Source organism: Elephas maximus, chromosome 2, assembly GCF_024166365.1.
Source record: "Elephas maximus indicus isolate mEleMax1 chromosome 2, mEleMax1 primary haplotype, whole genome shotgun sequence".
In the NCBI taxonomy this organism is placed as follows: Eukaryota; Metazoa; Chordata; class Mammalia; order Proboscidea; family Elephantidae; genus Elephas; species Elephas maximus.
Genome location: NC_064820.1, coordinates 1056442 through 1067937, shown reverse-complemented (window position 1 = coordinate 1067937; position 11496 = coordinate 1056442).

The following is an 11496-nucleotide window of genomic DNA, read 5'->3' as shown; positions in this document are numbered from 1 at the left end:
TACCACAGCTTTGCTCTCTCGTCCTGTGTGACTGAGGAGCCCTCCTACCACAGCGTTGCTCTGTCGTCCTGTGTGACTGGAGAGCCCTCCTACCACAGCGTTGCTCTGTCGTCCTGTGTGACTGGAGAGCCCTCCTACCACAGCTTTGCTCTGTCGTCCTGTGTGACTGGAGAGCCCTCCTACCACAGCGTTGCTCTGTCGTCCTGTGTGACTGGAGAGCCCTCCTACCACAGCGTTGCTCTGTTGTCCTGTGTGACTGGAGAGCCCTCCTACCACAGCGTTGCTCTGTCGTCCTGTGTGAGTGGAGACCCCTCCTACCACAGCTTTGCTCTGTCGTCCTGTGTGACTGGAGAGCCCTCCTACCACAGCTTTGTTCTGTCGTCCTGTGTGACTGGAGAGCCCTTCTACCACAGCTTTGCTCTCTCGTCCTGTGTGACTGGGGAGCCCTCCTACCACAGCGTTGCTCTGTCTTCCTGTGTGACTGGAGAGCCCTCCTACCACAGCTTTGCTCTGTCTTCCTGTGTGACTGGAGAGCCCTCCTACCACAGCGTTGCTCTGTCGTCCTGTGTGACTGGAGAGCCCTCCTACCACAGCTTTCCTCTGTCGTCCTGTGTGACTGGAGAGCCCTCCTACCACAGCGTTGCTCTGTCGTCCTGTGTGACTGGAGAACCCTCCTACCACAGCGTTGCTCTGTCGTCCTGTGTGACTGGGGAGCCCTCCTACCACAGCGTTGCTCTGTCGTCCTGTGTGACTGGAGACCCCTCCTACCACCGCTTTGCTCTGTCGTCCTGTGTGACTGGAGAGCCCTCCTACCACAGCGTTGCTCTGTCGTCCTGTGTGACTGGAGAGCCCTCCTACCAAAGCGTTGCTCTGTCGTCCTGTGTGACTGGAGAGCCCTCCTACCACAGCGTTGCTCTGTCGTCCTGTGTGACTGGAGAGCCCTCCTACCACAGCTTTGCTCTGTCGTCCTGTGTGACTGGGGAGCCCTCCTACCACAGCGTTGCTCTGTCGTCCTGTGTGACTGGAGAGCCCTCCTACCACCGCTTTGCTCTGTTGTCCTGTGTGACTGGAGAGCCCTCCTACCACAGCTTTGCTCTGTCGTCCTGTGTGACTGGAGAGCCCTCCTACCACAGGTTTGCTCTGTCGTCCTGTGTGACTGGAGACCCCTCCTACCACAGCGTTGCTCTGTCGTCCTGTGTGACTGGAGAGCCCTCCTACCACAGCGTTGCTCTGTCGTCCTGTGTGACTGGAGAGCCCTCCTACCACAGCTTTGCTCTGTCGTCCTGTGTGACTGGAGAGCCCTCCTACCACAGCGTTGCTCTCTCGTCCTGTGTGACTGGAGAGCCCTCCTACCACAGCGTTGCTCTGTCGTCCTGTGTGACTGGAGAGCCCTCCTACCACAGCGTTGCTCTGTCGTCCTGTGTGACTGGAGAGCCCTCCTACCACAGCTTTGCTCTGTCGTCCTGTGTGACTGGAGAGCCCTCCTACCACAGCGTTGCTCTGTCGTCCTGTGTGACTGGAGACCCCTCCTACCACAGCTTTGCTCTGTCGTCCTGTGTGACTGGAGAGCCCTCCTACCACAGCGTTGCTCTGTCGTCCTGTGTGACTGGAGAGCCCTCCTACCACAGCGTTGCTCTGTCGTCCTGTGTGACTGGAGAGCCCTCCTACCACAGCGTTCCTCTGTCGTCCTGTGTGACTGGAGAGCCCTCCTACCACAGCTTTGCTCTGTCGTCCTGTGTGACTGGAGAGCCCTCCTACCACAGCGTTGCTCTGTCGTCCTGTGTGACTGGAGAGCCCTCCTACCACAGCGTTGCTCTGTCGTCCTGTGTGACTGGAGAGCCCTCCTACCACAGCGTTCCTCTGTCGTCCTGTGTGACTGGAGAGCCCTCCTACCACAGCTTTGCTCTGTCGTCCTGTGTGACTGGAGAGCCCTCCTACCACAGCGTTGCTCTGTCGTCCTGTGTGACTGGAGAGCCCTCCTACCACAGCTTTGCTCTGTCGTCCTGTGTGACTGGGGAGCCCTTCTACCACAGCTTTGCTCTCTCGTCCTGTGTGACTGGAGAGCCCTCCTACCACAGCTTTGGTCTCTCGTCCTGTGTGACTGGGGAGCCCTCCTACCACAGCTTTGCTCTGTCGTCCTGTGTGACTGGAGAGCCCTCCTACCACAGCGTTGCTCTGTCGTCCTGTGTGACTGGAGAACCCTCCTACCACAGCGTTGCTCTGTCGTCCTGTGTGACTGGGGAGCCCTCCTACCACAGCGTTGCTCTGTCGTCCTGTGTGACTGGAGACCACTCCTACCACAGCTTTGCTCTGTCGTCCTGTGTGACTGGAGAGCCCTCCTACCACAGCGTTGCTCTGTCGTCCTGTGTGACTGGAGAACCCTCCTACCACAGCGTTGCTCTGTCGTCCTGTGTGACTGGGGAGCCCTCCTACCACAGCGTTGCTCTGTCGTCCTGTGTGACTGGAGAGCCCTCCTACCACCGCTTTGCTCTGTCGTCCTGTGTGACTGGAGAGCCCTCCTACCACAGCGTTGCTCTGTCGTCCTGTGTGACTGGAGAGCCCTCCTACCAAAGCGTTGCTCTGTCGTCCTGTGTGACTGGAGAGCCCTCCTACCACAGCGTTGCTCTGTCGTCCTGTGTGACTGGAGAGCCCTCCTACCACAGCTTTGCTCTGTCGTCCTGTGTGACTGGGGAGCCCTCCTACCACAGCGTTGCTCTGTCGTCCTGTGTGACTGGAGAGCCCTCCTACCACCGCTTTGCTCTGTTGTCCTGTGTGACTGGAGACCCCTCCTACCACAGGTTTCCTCTGTCCCCCTGTGTGACTGGAGACCCCTCCTACCACAGGTTTGCTCTGTCACCCTGTGTGACTGGAGACCCCTCCTACCACAGCTTTGGTCTCTCGTCCTGTGTGACTGGAGAGCCCTCCTACCACAGCTTTGCTCTGTCGTCCTGTGTGACTGGAGAGCCCTCCTACCACAGGTTTGCTCTGTCACCCCGTGTGACTGGAGAGCCCTCCTACCACAGCTTTGCTCTGTCGTCCTGTGTGACTGGAGAGCCCTCCTACCACAGCTTTGGTCTCTCGTCCTGTGTGACTGGAGAGCCCTCCTACCACAGCTTTGCTCTCTCGTCCTGTGTGACTGGGGAGCCCTCCTACCACAGCGTTGCTCTGTCGTCCTGTGTGACTGGAGAGCCCTCGTACCACAGCTTTGCTCTGTCGTCCTGTGTGACTGGGGAGCCCTCCTACCACAGCTTTGCTCTCTCGTCCTGTGTGACTGGAGAGCCCTCCTACCACAGGTTTGCTCTGTCACCCCGTGTGACTGGAGAGCCCTCCTACCACAGCTTTGCTCTGTCGTCCTGTGTGACTGGAGAGCCCTCCTACCACAGCTTTGGTCTCTCGTCCTGTGTGACTGGAGAGCCCTCCTACCACAGCGTTGCTCTGTCGTCCTGTGTGACTGGGGAGCCCTCCTACCACAGCTTTGCTCTCTCGTCCTGTGTGACTGGAGACCCCTCCTACCACAGCGTTGCTCTGTCGTCCTGTGTGACTGGAGAGCCCTCCTACCACAGCTTTGCTCTGTCGTCCTGTGTGACTGGAGAGCCCTTCTACCACAGCGTTGCTCTGTCGTCCTGTGTGACTGGAGAGCCCTTCTACCACAGCTTTGCTCTGTCGTCCTGTGTGACTGGAGAGCCCTTCTACCACAGCTTTGCTCTGTCGTCCTGTGTGACTGGGGAGCCCTCCTACCACAGCTTTGCTCTGTCGTCCTGTGTGACTGGGGAGCCCTCCTACCACAGCTTTGCTCTGTCGTCCTGTGTGACTGGAGAGCCCTCCTACCACAGCGTTGCTCTGTCGTCCTGTGTGACTGGAGAGCCCTCCTACCACAGCTTTGCTCTGTCGTCCTGTGTGACTGGGGAGCCCTCCTACCACAGCTTTGCTCTGTCGTCCTGTGTGACTGGGGAGCCCTCCTACCACAGCTTTGCTCTGTTGTCCTGTGTGACTGGAGAGCCCTCCTACCACAGCGTTGCTCTGTCGTCCTGTGTGACTGGAGAGCCCTCCTACCACAGCTTTGCTCTGTCGTCCTGTGTAACTGGAGAGCCCTCCTACCACAGCTTTGCTCTGTCGTCCTGTGTGACTGGAGAGCCCTCCTACCACAGCGTTGCTCTGTCGTCCTGTGTGACTGGAGAGCCCTCCTACCACAGCTTTGGTCTCTCGTCCTGTGTGACTGGAGAGCCCTCCTACTACAGCGTTGCTCTGTCGTCCTGTGTGACTGGAGAGTCCTCCTACCACAGCTTTGCTCTCTCGTCCTGTGTGACTGGGGAGCCCTCCTACCACAGCGTTGCTCTGTCGTCCTGTGTGACTGGAGAGCCCTCCTACCACAGCTTTGGTCTCTCGTCCTGTGTGACTGGGGAGCCCTTCTACCACAGCTTTGGTCTCTCGTCCTGTGTGACTGGAGAGCCCTCCTACCACAGCGTTGCTCTGTCGTCCTGTGTGACTGGAGAGCCCTCCTACCACAGCGTTGCTCTGTCGTCCTGTGTGACTGGAGAGCCCTCCTACCACAGCTTTGCTCTGTCGTCCTGTGTGACTGGGGAGCCCTCCTACCACAGCTTTGGTCTCTCGTCCTGTGTGACTGGAGAGCCCTCCTACCACAGCGTTGCTCTGTCGTCCTGTGTGACTGGAGAGCCCTCCTACCACAGCGTTGCTCTGTCGTCCTGTGTGACTGGAGAGCCCTCCTACCACAGCTTTGGTCTCTCGTCCTGTGTGACTGGAGAGCCCTCCTACCACAGCGTTGCTCTGTCGTCCTGTGTGACTGGAGAGCCCTCCTACCACAGCGTTGCTCTGTCGTCCTGTGTGACTGGAGAGCCCTCCTACCACAGCTTTGCTCTGTCGTCCTGTGTGACTGGAGAGCCCTCCTACCACAGCTTTGGTCTCTCGTCCTGTGTGACTGGAGAGCCCTCCTACCACAGCGTTGCTCTGTCGTCCTGTGTGACTGGGGAGCCCTCCTACCACAGCTTTGCTCTCTCGTCCTGTGTGACTGGAGACCCCTCCTACCACAGCGTTGCTCTGTCGTCCTGTGTGACTGGAGAGCCCTCCTACCACAGCGTTGCTCTGTCGTCCTGTGTGACTGGAGAGCCCTCCTACCACAGCTTTGCTCTGTCGTCCTGTGTGACTGGAGAGCCCTCCTACCACAGCGTTGCTCTGTCGTCCTGTGTGACTGGAGAGCCCTCCTACCACAGCGTTGCTCTGTCGTCCTGTGTGACTGGGGAGCCCTCCTACCACAGCTTTGCTCTGTCGTCCTGTGTGACTGGAGACCCCTCCTACCACAGCGTTGCTCTGTCGTCCTGTGTGACTGGAGAGCCCTCCTACCACAGCGTTGCTCTGTCGTCCTGTGTGACTGGAGAGCCCTCCTACCACAGCGTTGCTCTGTCGTCCTGTGTGACTGGAGACCCCTCCTACCACAGCGTTGCTCTGTCGTCCTGTGTGACTGGAGAGCCCTCCTACCACAGCGTTGCTCTGTCGTCCTGTGTGACTGGAGACCCCTCCTACCACACCGGTGCTCTGTCGTCCTGTGTGACTGGAGAGCCCTCCTACCACAGCGTTGCTCTGTCGTCCTGTGTGACTGGAGAGCCCTCCTACCACAGCTTTGCTCTGTCGTCCTGTGTGACTGGAGAGCCCTTCTACCACAGCTTTGCTCTCTCGTCCTGTGTGACTGAGGAGCCCTCCTACCACAGCGTTGCTCTGTCGTCCTGTGTGACTGGAGAGCCCTCCTACCACAGCGTTGCTCTGTCGTCCTGTGTGACTGGAGAGCCCTCCTACCACAGCTTTGCTCTGTCGTCCTGTGTGACTGGAGAGCCCTCCTACCACAGCGTTGCTCTGTCGTCCTGTGTGACTGGAGAGCCCTCCTACCACAGCGTTGCTCTGTTGTCCTGTGTGACTGGAGAGCCCTCCTACCACAGCGTTGCTCTGTCGTCCTGTGTGAGTGGAGACCCCTCCTACCACAGCTTTGCTGTGTCGTCCTGTGTGACTGGAGAGCCCTTCTACCACAGCGTTGCTCTGTCGTCCTGTGTGAGTGGAGACCCCTCCTACCACAGCTTTGCTGTGTCGTCCTGTGTGACTGGAGAGCCCTCCTACCACAGCGTTGCTCTGTCGTCCTGTGTGAGTGGAGACCCCTCCTACCACAGCTTTGCTGTGTCGTCCTGTGTGACTGGAGAGCTCTTCTACCACAGCGTTGCTCTGTCGTCCTGTGTGAGTGGAGACCCCTCCTACCACAGCTTTGCTCTGTCGTCCTGTGTGACTGGAGAGCCCTCCTACCACAGCGTTGCTCTGTCGTCCTGTGTGACTGGAGAGCCCTCCTACCACAGCGTTGCTCTGTTGTCCTGTGTGACTGGAGAGCCCTCCTACCACAGCGTTGCTCTGTCGTCCTGTGTGAGTGGAGACCCCTCCTACCACAGCTTTGCTGTGTCGTCCTGTGTGACTGGAGAGCCCTCCTACCACAGCGTTGCTCTGTTGTCCTGTGTGACTGGAGAGCCCTCCTACCACAGCGTTGCTCTGTCGTCCTGTGTGAGTGGAGACCCCTCCTACCACAGCTTTGCTCTGTCGTCCTGTGTGACTGGAGAGCCCTCCTACCACAGCGTTGCTCTGTCGTCCTGTGTGACTGGAGAGCCCTCCTACCACAGCGTTGCTCTGTCGTCCTGTGTGACTGGAGACCCCTCCTACCACAGCGTTGCTCTGTCGTCCTGTGTGACTGGAGAGCCCTCCTACCACAGCGTTGCTCTGTCGTCCTGTGTGACTGGAGAGCCCTCCTACCACAGCGTTGCTCTGTCGTCCTGTGTGACTGGAGACCCCTCCTACCACAGCGTTGCTCTGTCGTCCTGTGTGACTGGAGAGCCCTCCTACCACAGCGTTGCTCTGTCGTCCTGTGTGACTGGAGACCCCTCCTACCACACCGGTGCTCTGTCGTCCTGTGTGACTGGAGAGCCCTCCTACCACAGCGTTGCTCTGTCGTCCTGTGTGACTGGAGAGCCCTCCTACCACAGCTTTGCTCTGTCGTCCTGTGTGACTGGAGAGCCCTTCTACCACAGCTTTGCTCTCTCGTCCTGTGTGACTGAGGAGCCCTCCTACCACAGCGTTGCTCTGTCGTCCTGTGTGACTGGAGAGCCCTCCTACCACAGCGTTGCTCTGTCGTCCTGTGTGACTGGAGAGCCCTCCTACCACAGCTTTGCTCTGTCGTCCTGTGTGACTGGAGAGCCCTCCTACCACAGCGTTGCTCTGTCGTCCTGTGTGACTGGAGAGCCCTCCTACCACAGCGTTGCTCTGTTGTCCTGTGTGACTGGAGAGCCCTCCTACCACAGCGTTGCTCTGTCGTCCTGTGTGAGTGGAGACCCCTCCTACCACAGCTTTGCTGTGTCGTCCTGTGTGACTGGAGAGCCCTCCTACCACAGCTTTGTTCTGTCGTCCTGTGTGACTGGAGAGCCCTTCTACCACAGCTTTGCTCTCTCGTCCTGTGTGACTGGGGAGCCCTCCTACCACAGCGTTGCTCTGTCTTCCTGTGTGACTGGAGAGCCCTCCTACCACAGCTTTGCTCTGTCTTCCTGTGTGACTGGAGAGCCCTCCTACCACAGCGTTGCTCTGTCGTCCTGTGTGACTGGAGAGCCCTCCTACCACAGCTTTCCTCTGTCGTCCTGTGTGACTGGAGAGCCCTCCTACCACAGCGTTGCTCTGTCGTCCTGTGTGACTGGAGAACCCTCCTACCACAGCGTTGCTCTGTCGTCCTGTGTGACTGGGGAGCCCTCCTACCACAGCGTTGCTCTGTCGTCCTGTGTGACTGGAGACCCCTCCTACCACCGCTTTGCTCTGTCGTCCTGTGTGACTGGAGAGCCCTCCTACCACAGCGTTGCTCTGTCGTCCTGTGTGACTGGAGAGCCCTCCTACCAAAGCGTTGCTCTGTCGTCCTGTGTGACTGGAGAGCCCTCCTACCACAGCGTTGCTCTGTCGTCCTGTGTGACTGGAGAGCCCTCCTACCACAGCTTTGCTCTGTCGTCCTGTGTGACTGGGGAGCCCTCCTACCACAGCGTTGCTCTGTCGTCCTGTGTGACTGGAGAGCCCTCCTACCACCGCTTTGCTCTGTTGTCCTGTGTGACTGGAGAGCCCTCCTACCACAGCTTTGCTCTGTCGTCCTGTGTGACTGGAGAGCCCTCCTACCACAGGTTTGCTCTGTCGTCCTGTGTGACTGGAGACCCCTCCTACCACAGCGTTGCTCTGTCGTCCTGTGTGACTGGAGAGCCCTCCTACCACAGCGTTGCTCTGTCGTCCTGTGTGACTGGAGAGCCCTCCTACCACAGCTTTGCTCTGTCGTCCTGTGTGACTGGAGAGCCCTCCTACCACAGCGTTGCTCTCTCGTCCTGTGTGACTGGAGAGCCCTCCTACCACAGCGTTGCTCTGTCGTCCTGTGTGACTGGAGAGCCCTCCTACCACAGCGTTGCTCTGTCGTCCTGTGTGACTGGAGAGCCCTCCTACCACAGCGTTCCTCTGTCGTCCTGTGTGACTGGAGAGCCCTCCTACCACAGCTTTGCTCTGTCGTCCTGTGTGACTGGAGAGCCCTCCTACCACAGCGTTGCTCTGTCGTCCTGTGTGACTGGAGAGCCCTCCTACCACAGCGTTGCTCTGTCGTCCTGTGTGACTGGAGAGCCCTCCTACCACAGCGTTCCTCTGTCGTCCTGTGTGACTGGAGAGCCCTCCTACCACAGCTTTGCTCTGTCGTCCTGTGTGACTGGAGAGCCCTCCTACCACAGCGTTGCTCTGTCGTCCTGTGTGACTGGAGAGCCCTCCTACCACAGCTTTGCTCTGTCGTCCTGTGTGACTGGGGAGCCCTTCTACCACAGCTTTGCTCTCTCGTCCTGTGTGACTGGAGAGCCCTCCTACCACAGCTTTGGTCTCTCGTCCTGTGTGACTGGGGAGCCCTCCTACCACAGCTTTGCTCTGTCGTCCTGTGTGACTGGAGAGCCCTCCTACCACAGCGTTGCTCTGTCGTCCTGTGTGACTGGAGAGCCCTCCTACCACAGCTTTGCTCTGTCGTCCTGTGTGACTGGAGAGCCCTCCTACCACAGCTTTGCTCTGTCGTCCTGTGTGACTGGAGACCCCTCCTACCACAGCGTTGCTCTGTCGTCCTGTGTGACTGGAGAGCCCTCCTACCACAGCGTTGCTCTGTCGTCCTGTGTGACTGGAGAACCCTCCTACCACAGCTTTGCTCTGTCGTCCTGTGTGACTGGAGAGCCCTCCTACCACAGCGTTGCTCTGTCGTCCTGTGTGACTGGAGAACCCTCCTACCACAGCGTTGCTCTGTCGTCCTGTGTGACTGGGGAGCCCTCCTACCACAGCGTTGCTCTGTCGTCCTGTGTGACTGGAGAGCCCTCCTACCACCGCTTTGCTCTGTCGTCCTGTGTGACTGGAGAGCCCTCCTACCACAGCGTTGCTCTGTCGTCCTGTGTGACTGGAGAGCCCTCCTACCAAAGCGTTGCTCTGTCGTCCTGTGTGACTGGAGAGCCCTCCTACCACAGCGTTGCTCTGTCGTCCTGTGTGACTGGAGAGCCCTCCTACCACAGCTTTGCTCTGTCGTCCTGTGTGACTGGGGAGCCCTCCTACCACAGCGTTGCTCTGTCGTCCTGTGTGACTGGAGAGCCCTCCTACCACCGCTTTGCTCTGTTGTCCTGTGTGACTGGAGAGCCCTCCTACCACAGCTTTGCTCTGTCGTCCTGTGTGACTGGAGAGCCCTCCTACCACAGGTTTGCTCTGTCGTCCTGTGTGACTGGAGACCCCTCCTACCACAGCGTTGCTCTGTCGTCCTGTGTGACTGGAGAGCCCTCCTACCACAGCGTTGCTCTGTCGTCCTGTGTGACTGGAGAGCCCTCCTACCACAGCTTTGCTCTGTCGTCCTGTGTGACTGGAGAGCCCTCCTACCACAGCGTTGCTCTCTCGTCCTGTGTGACTGGAGAGCCCTCCTACCACAGCGTTGCTCTGTCGTCCTGTGTGACTGGAGAGCCCTCCTACCACAGCGTTGCTCTGTCGTCCTGTGTGACTGGAGAGCCCTCCTACCACAGCTTTGCTCTGTCGTCCTGTGTGACTGGAGAGCCCTCCTACCACAGCGTTGCTCTGTCGTCCTGTGTGACTGGAGACCCCTCCTACCACAGCTTTGCTCTGTCGTCCTGTGTGACTGGAGAGCCCTCCTACCACAGCGTTGCTCTGTCGTCCTGTGTGACTGGAGAGCCCTCCTACCACAGCTTTGCTCTGTCGTCCTGTGTGACTGGAGAGCCCTCCTACCACAGCTTTGCTCTGTCGTCCTGTGTGACTGGAGACCCTTCTTACCACACCGGTGCTCTGTCGTCCTGTGTGACTGGAGAGCCCTCCTACCACAGCGTTGCTCTGTCGTCCTGTGTGACTGGAGAGCCCTCCTACCACAGCTTTGCTCTCTCGTCCTGTGTGACTGCAGAGCCCTCCTACCACAGCTTTGCTCTCTCGTCCTGTGTGACTGGGGAGCCCTCCTAGCACAGCGTTGCTCTGTCGTCCTGTGTGACTGGAGAGCCCTCCTACCACAGCGTTGCTCTGTCGTCCTGTGTGACTGGAGAGCCCTCCTACCACAGCTTTGCTCTGTCGTCCTGTGTGACTGGAGAGCCCTCCTACCACAGCTTTGCTCTGTCTTCCTGTGTGACTGGAGAGCCCTCCTACCACAGCGTTGCTCTGTCGTCCTGTGTGACTGGAGAGCCCTCCTACCACAGCTTTGCTCTGTCGTCCTGTGTGACTGGGGAGCCCTTCTACCACAGCTTTGCTCTCTCGTCCTGTGTGACTGGAGAGCCCTCCTACCACAGCGTTGCTCTGTCGTCCTGTGTGACTGGAGAGCCCTCCTACCACAGCTTTGCTCTGTCGTCCTGTGTGACTGGGGAGCCCTTCTACCACAGCTTTGCTCTCTCGTCCTGTGTGACTGGAGAGCCCTCCTACCACAGCTTTGGTCTCTCGTCCTGTGTGACTGGAGAGCCCTCCTACCACAGCGTTGCTCTGTCGTCCTGTGTGACTGGAGAGCCCTCCTACCACAGCGTTGCTCTGTCGTCCTGTGTGACTGGAGAGCCCTCCTACCACAGCGTTGCTCTGTCGTCCTGTGTGACTGGAGAGCCCTCCTACCACAGCTTTGCTCTGTCGTCCTGTGTGACTGGAGAGCCCTCCTACCACAGCGTTGCTCTGTCGTCCTGTGTGACTGGAGAGCCCTCCTACCACAGCTTTGCTCTGTCGTCCTGTGTGACTGGGGAGCCCTTCTACCACAGCTTTGCTCTCTCGTCCTGTGTGACTGGAGAGCCCTCCTACCACAGCGTTGCTCTGTCGTCCTGTGTGACTGGAGACCCCTCCTACCACAGCGTTGCTCTGTCGTCCTGTGTGACTGGAGAGCCCTCCTACCACAGCTTTGCTCTGTCGTCCTGTGTGACTGGAGAGCCCTCCTACCACAGCTTTGCTCTGTCG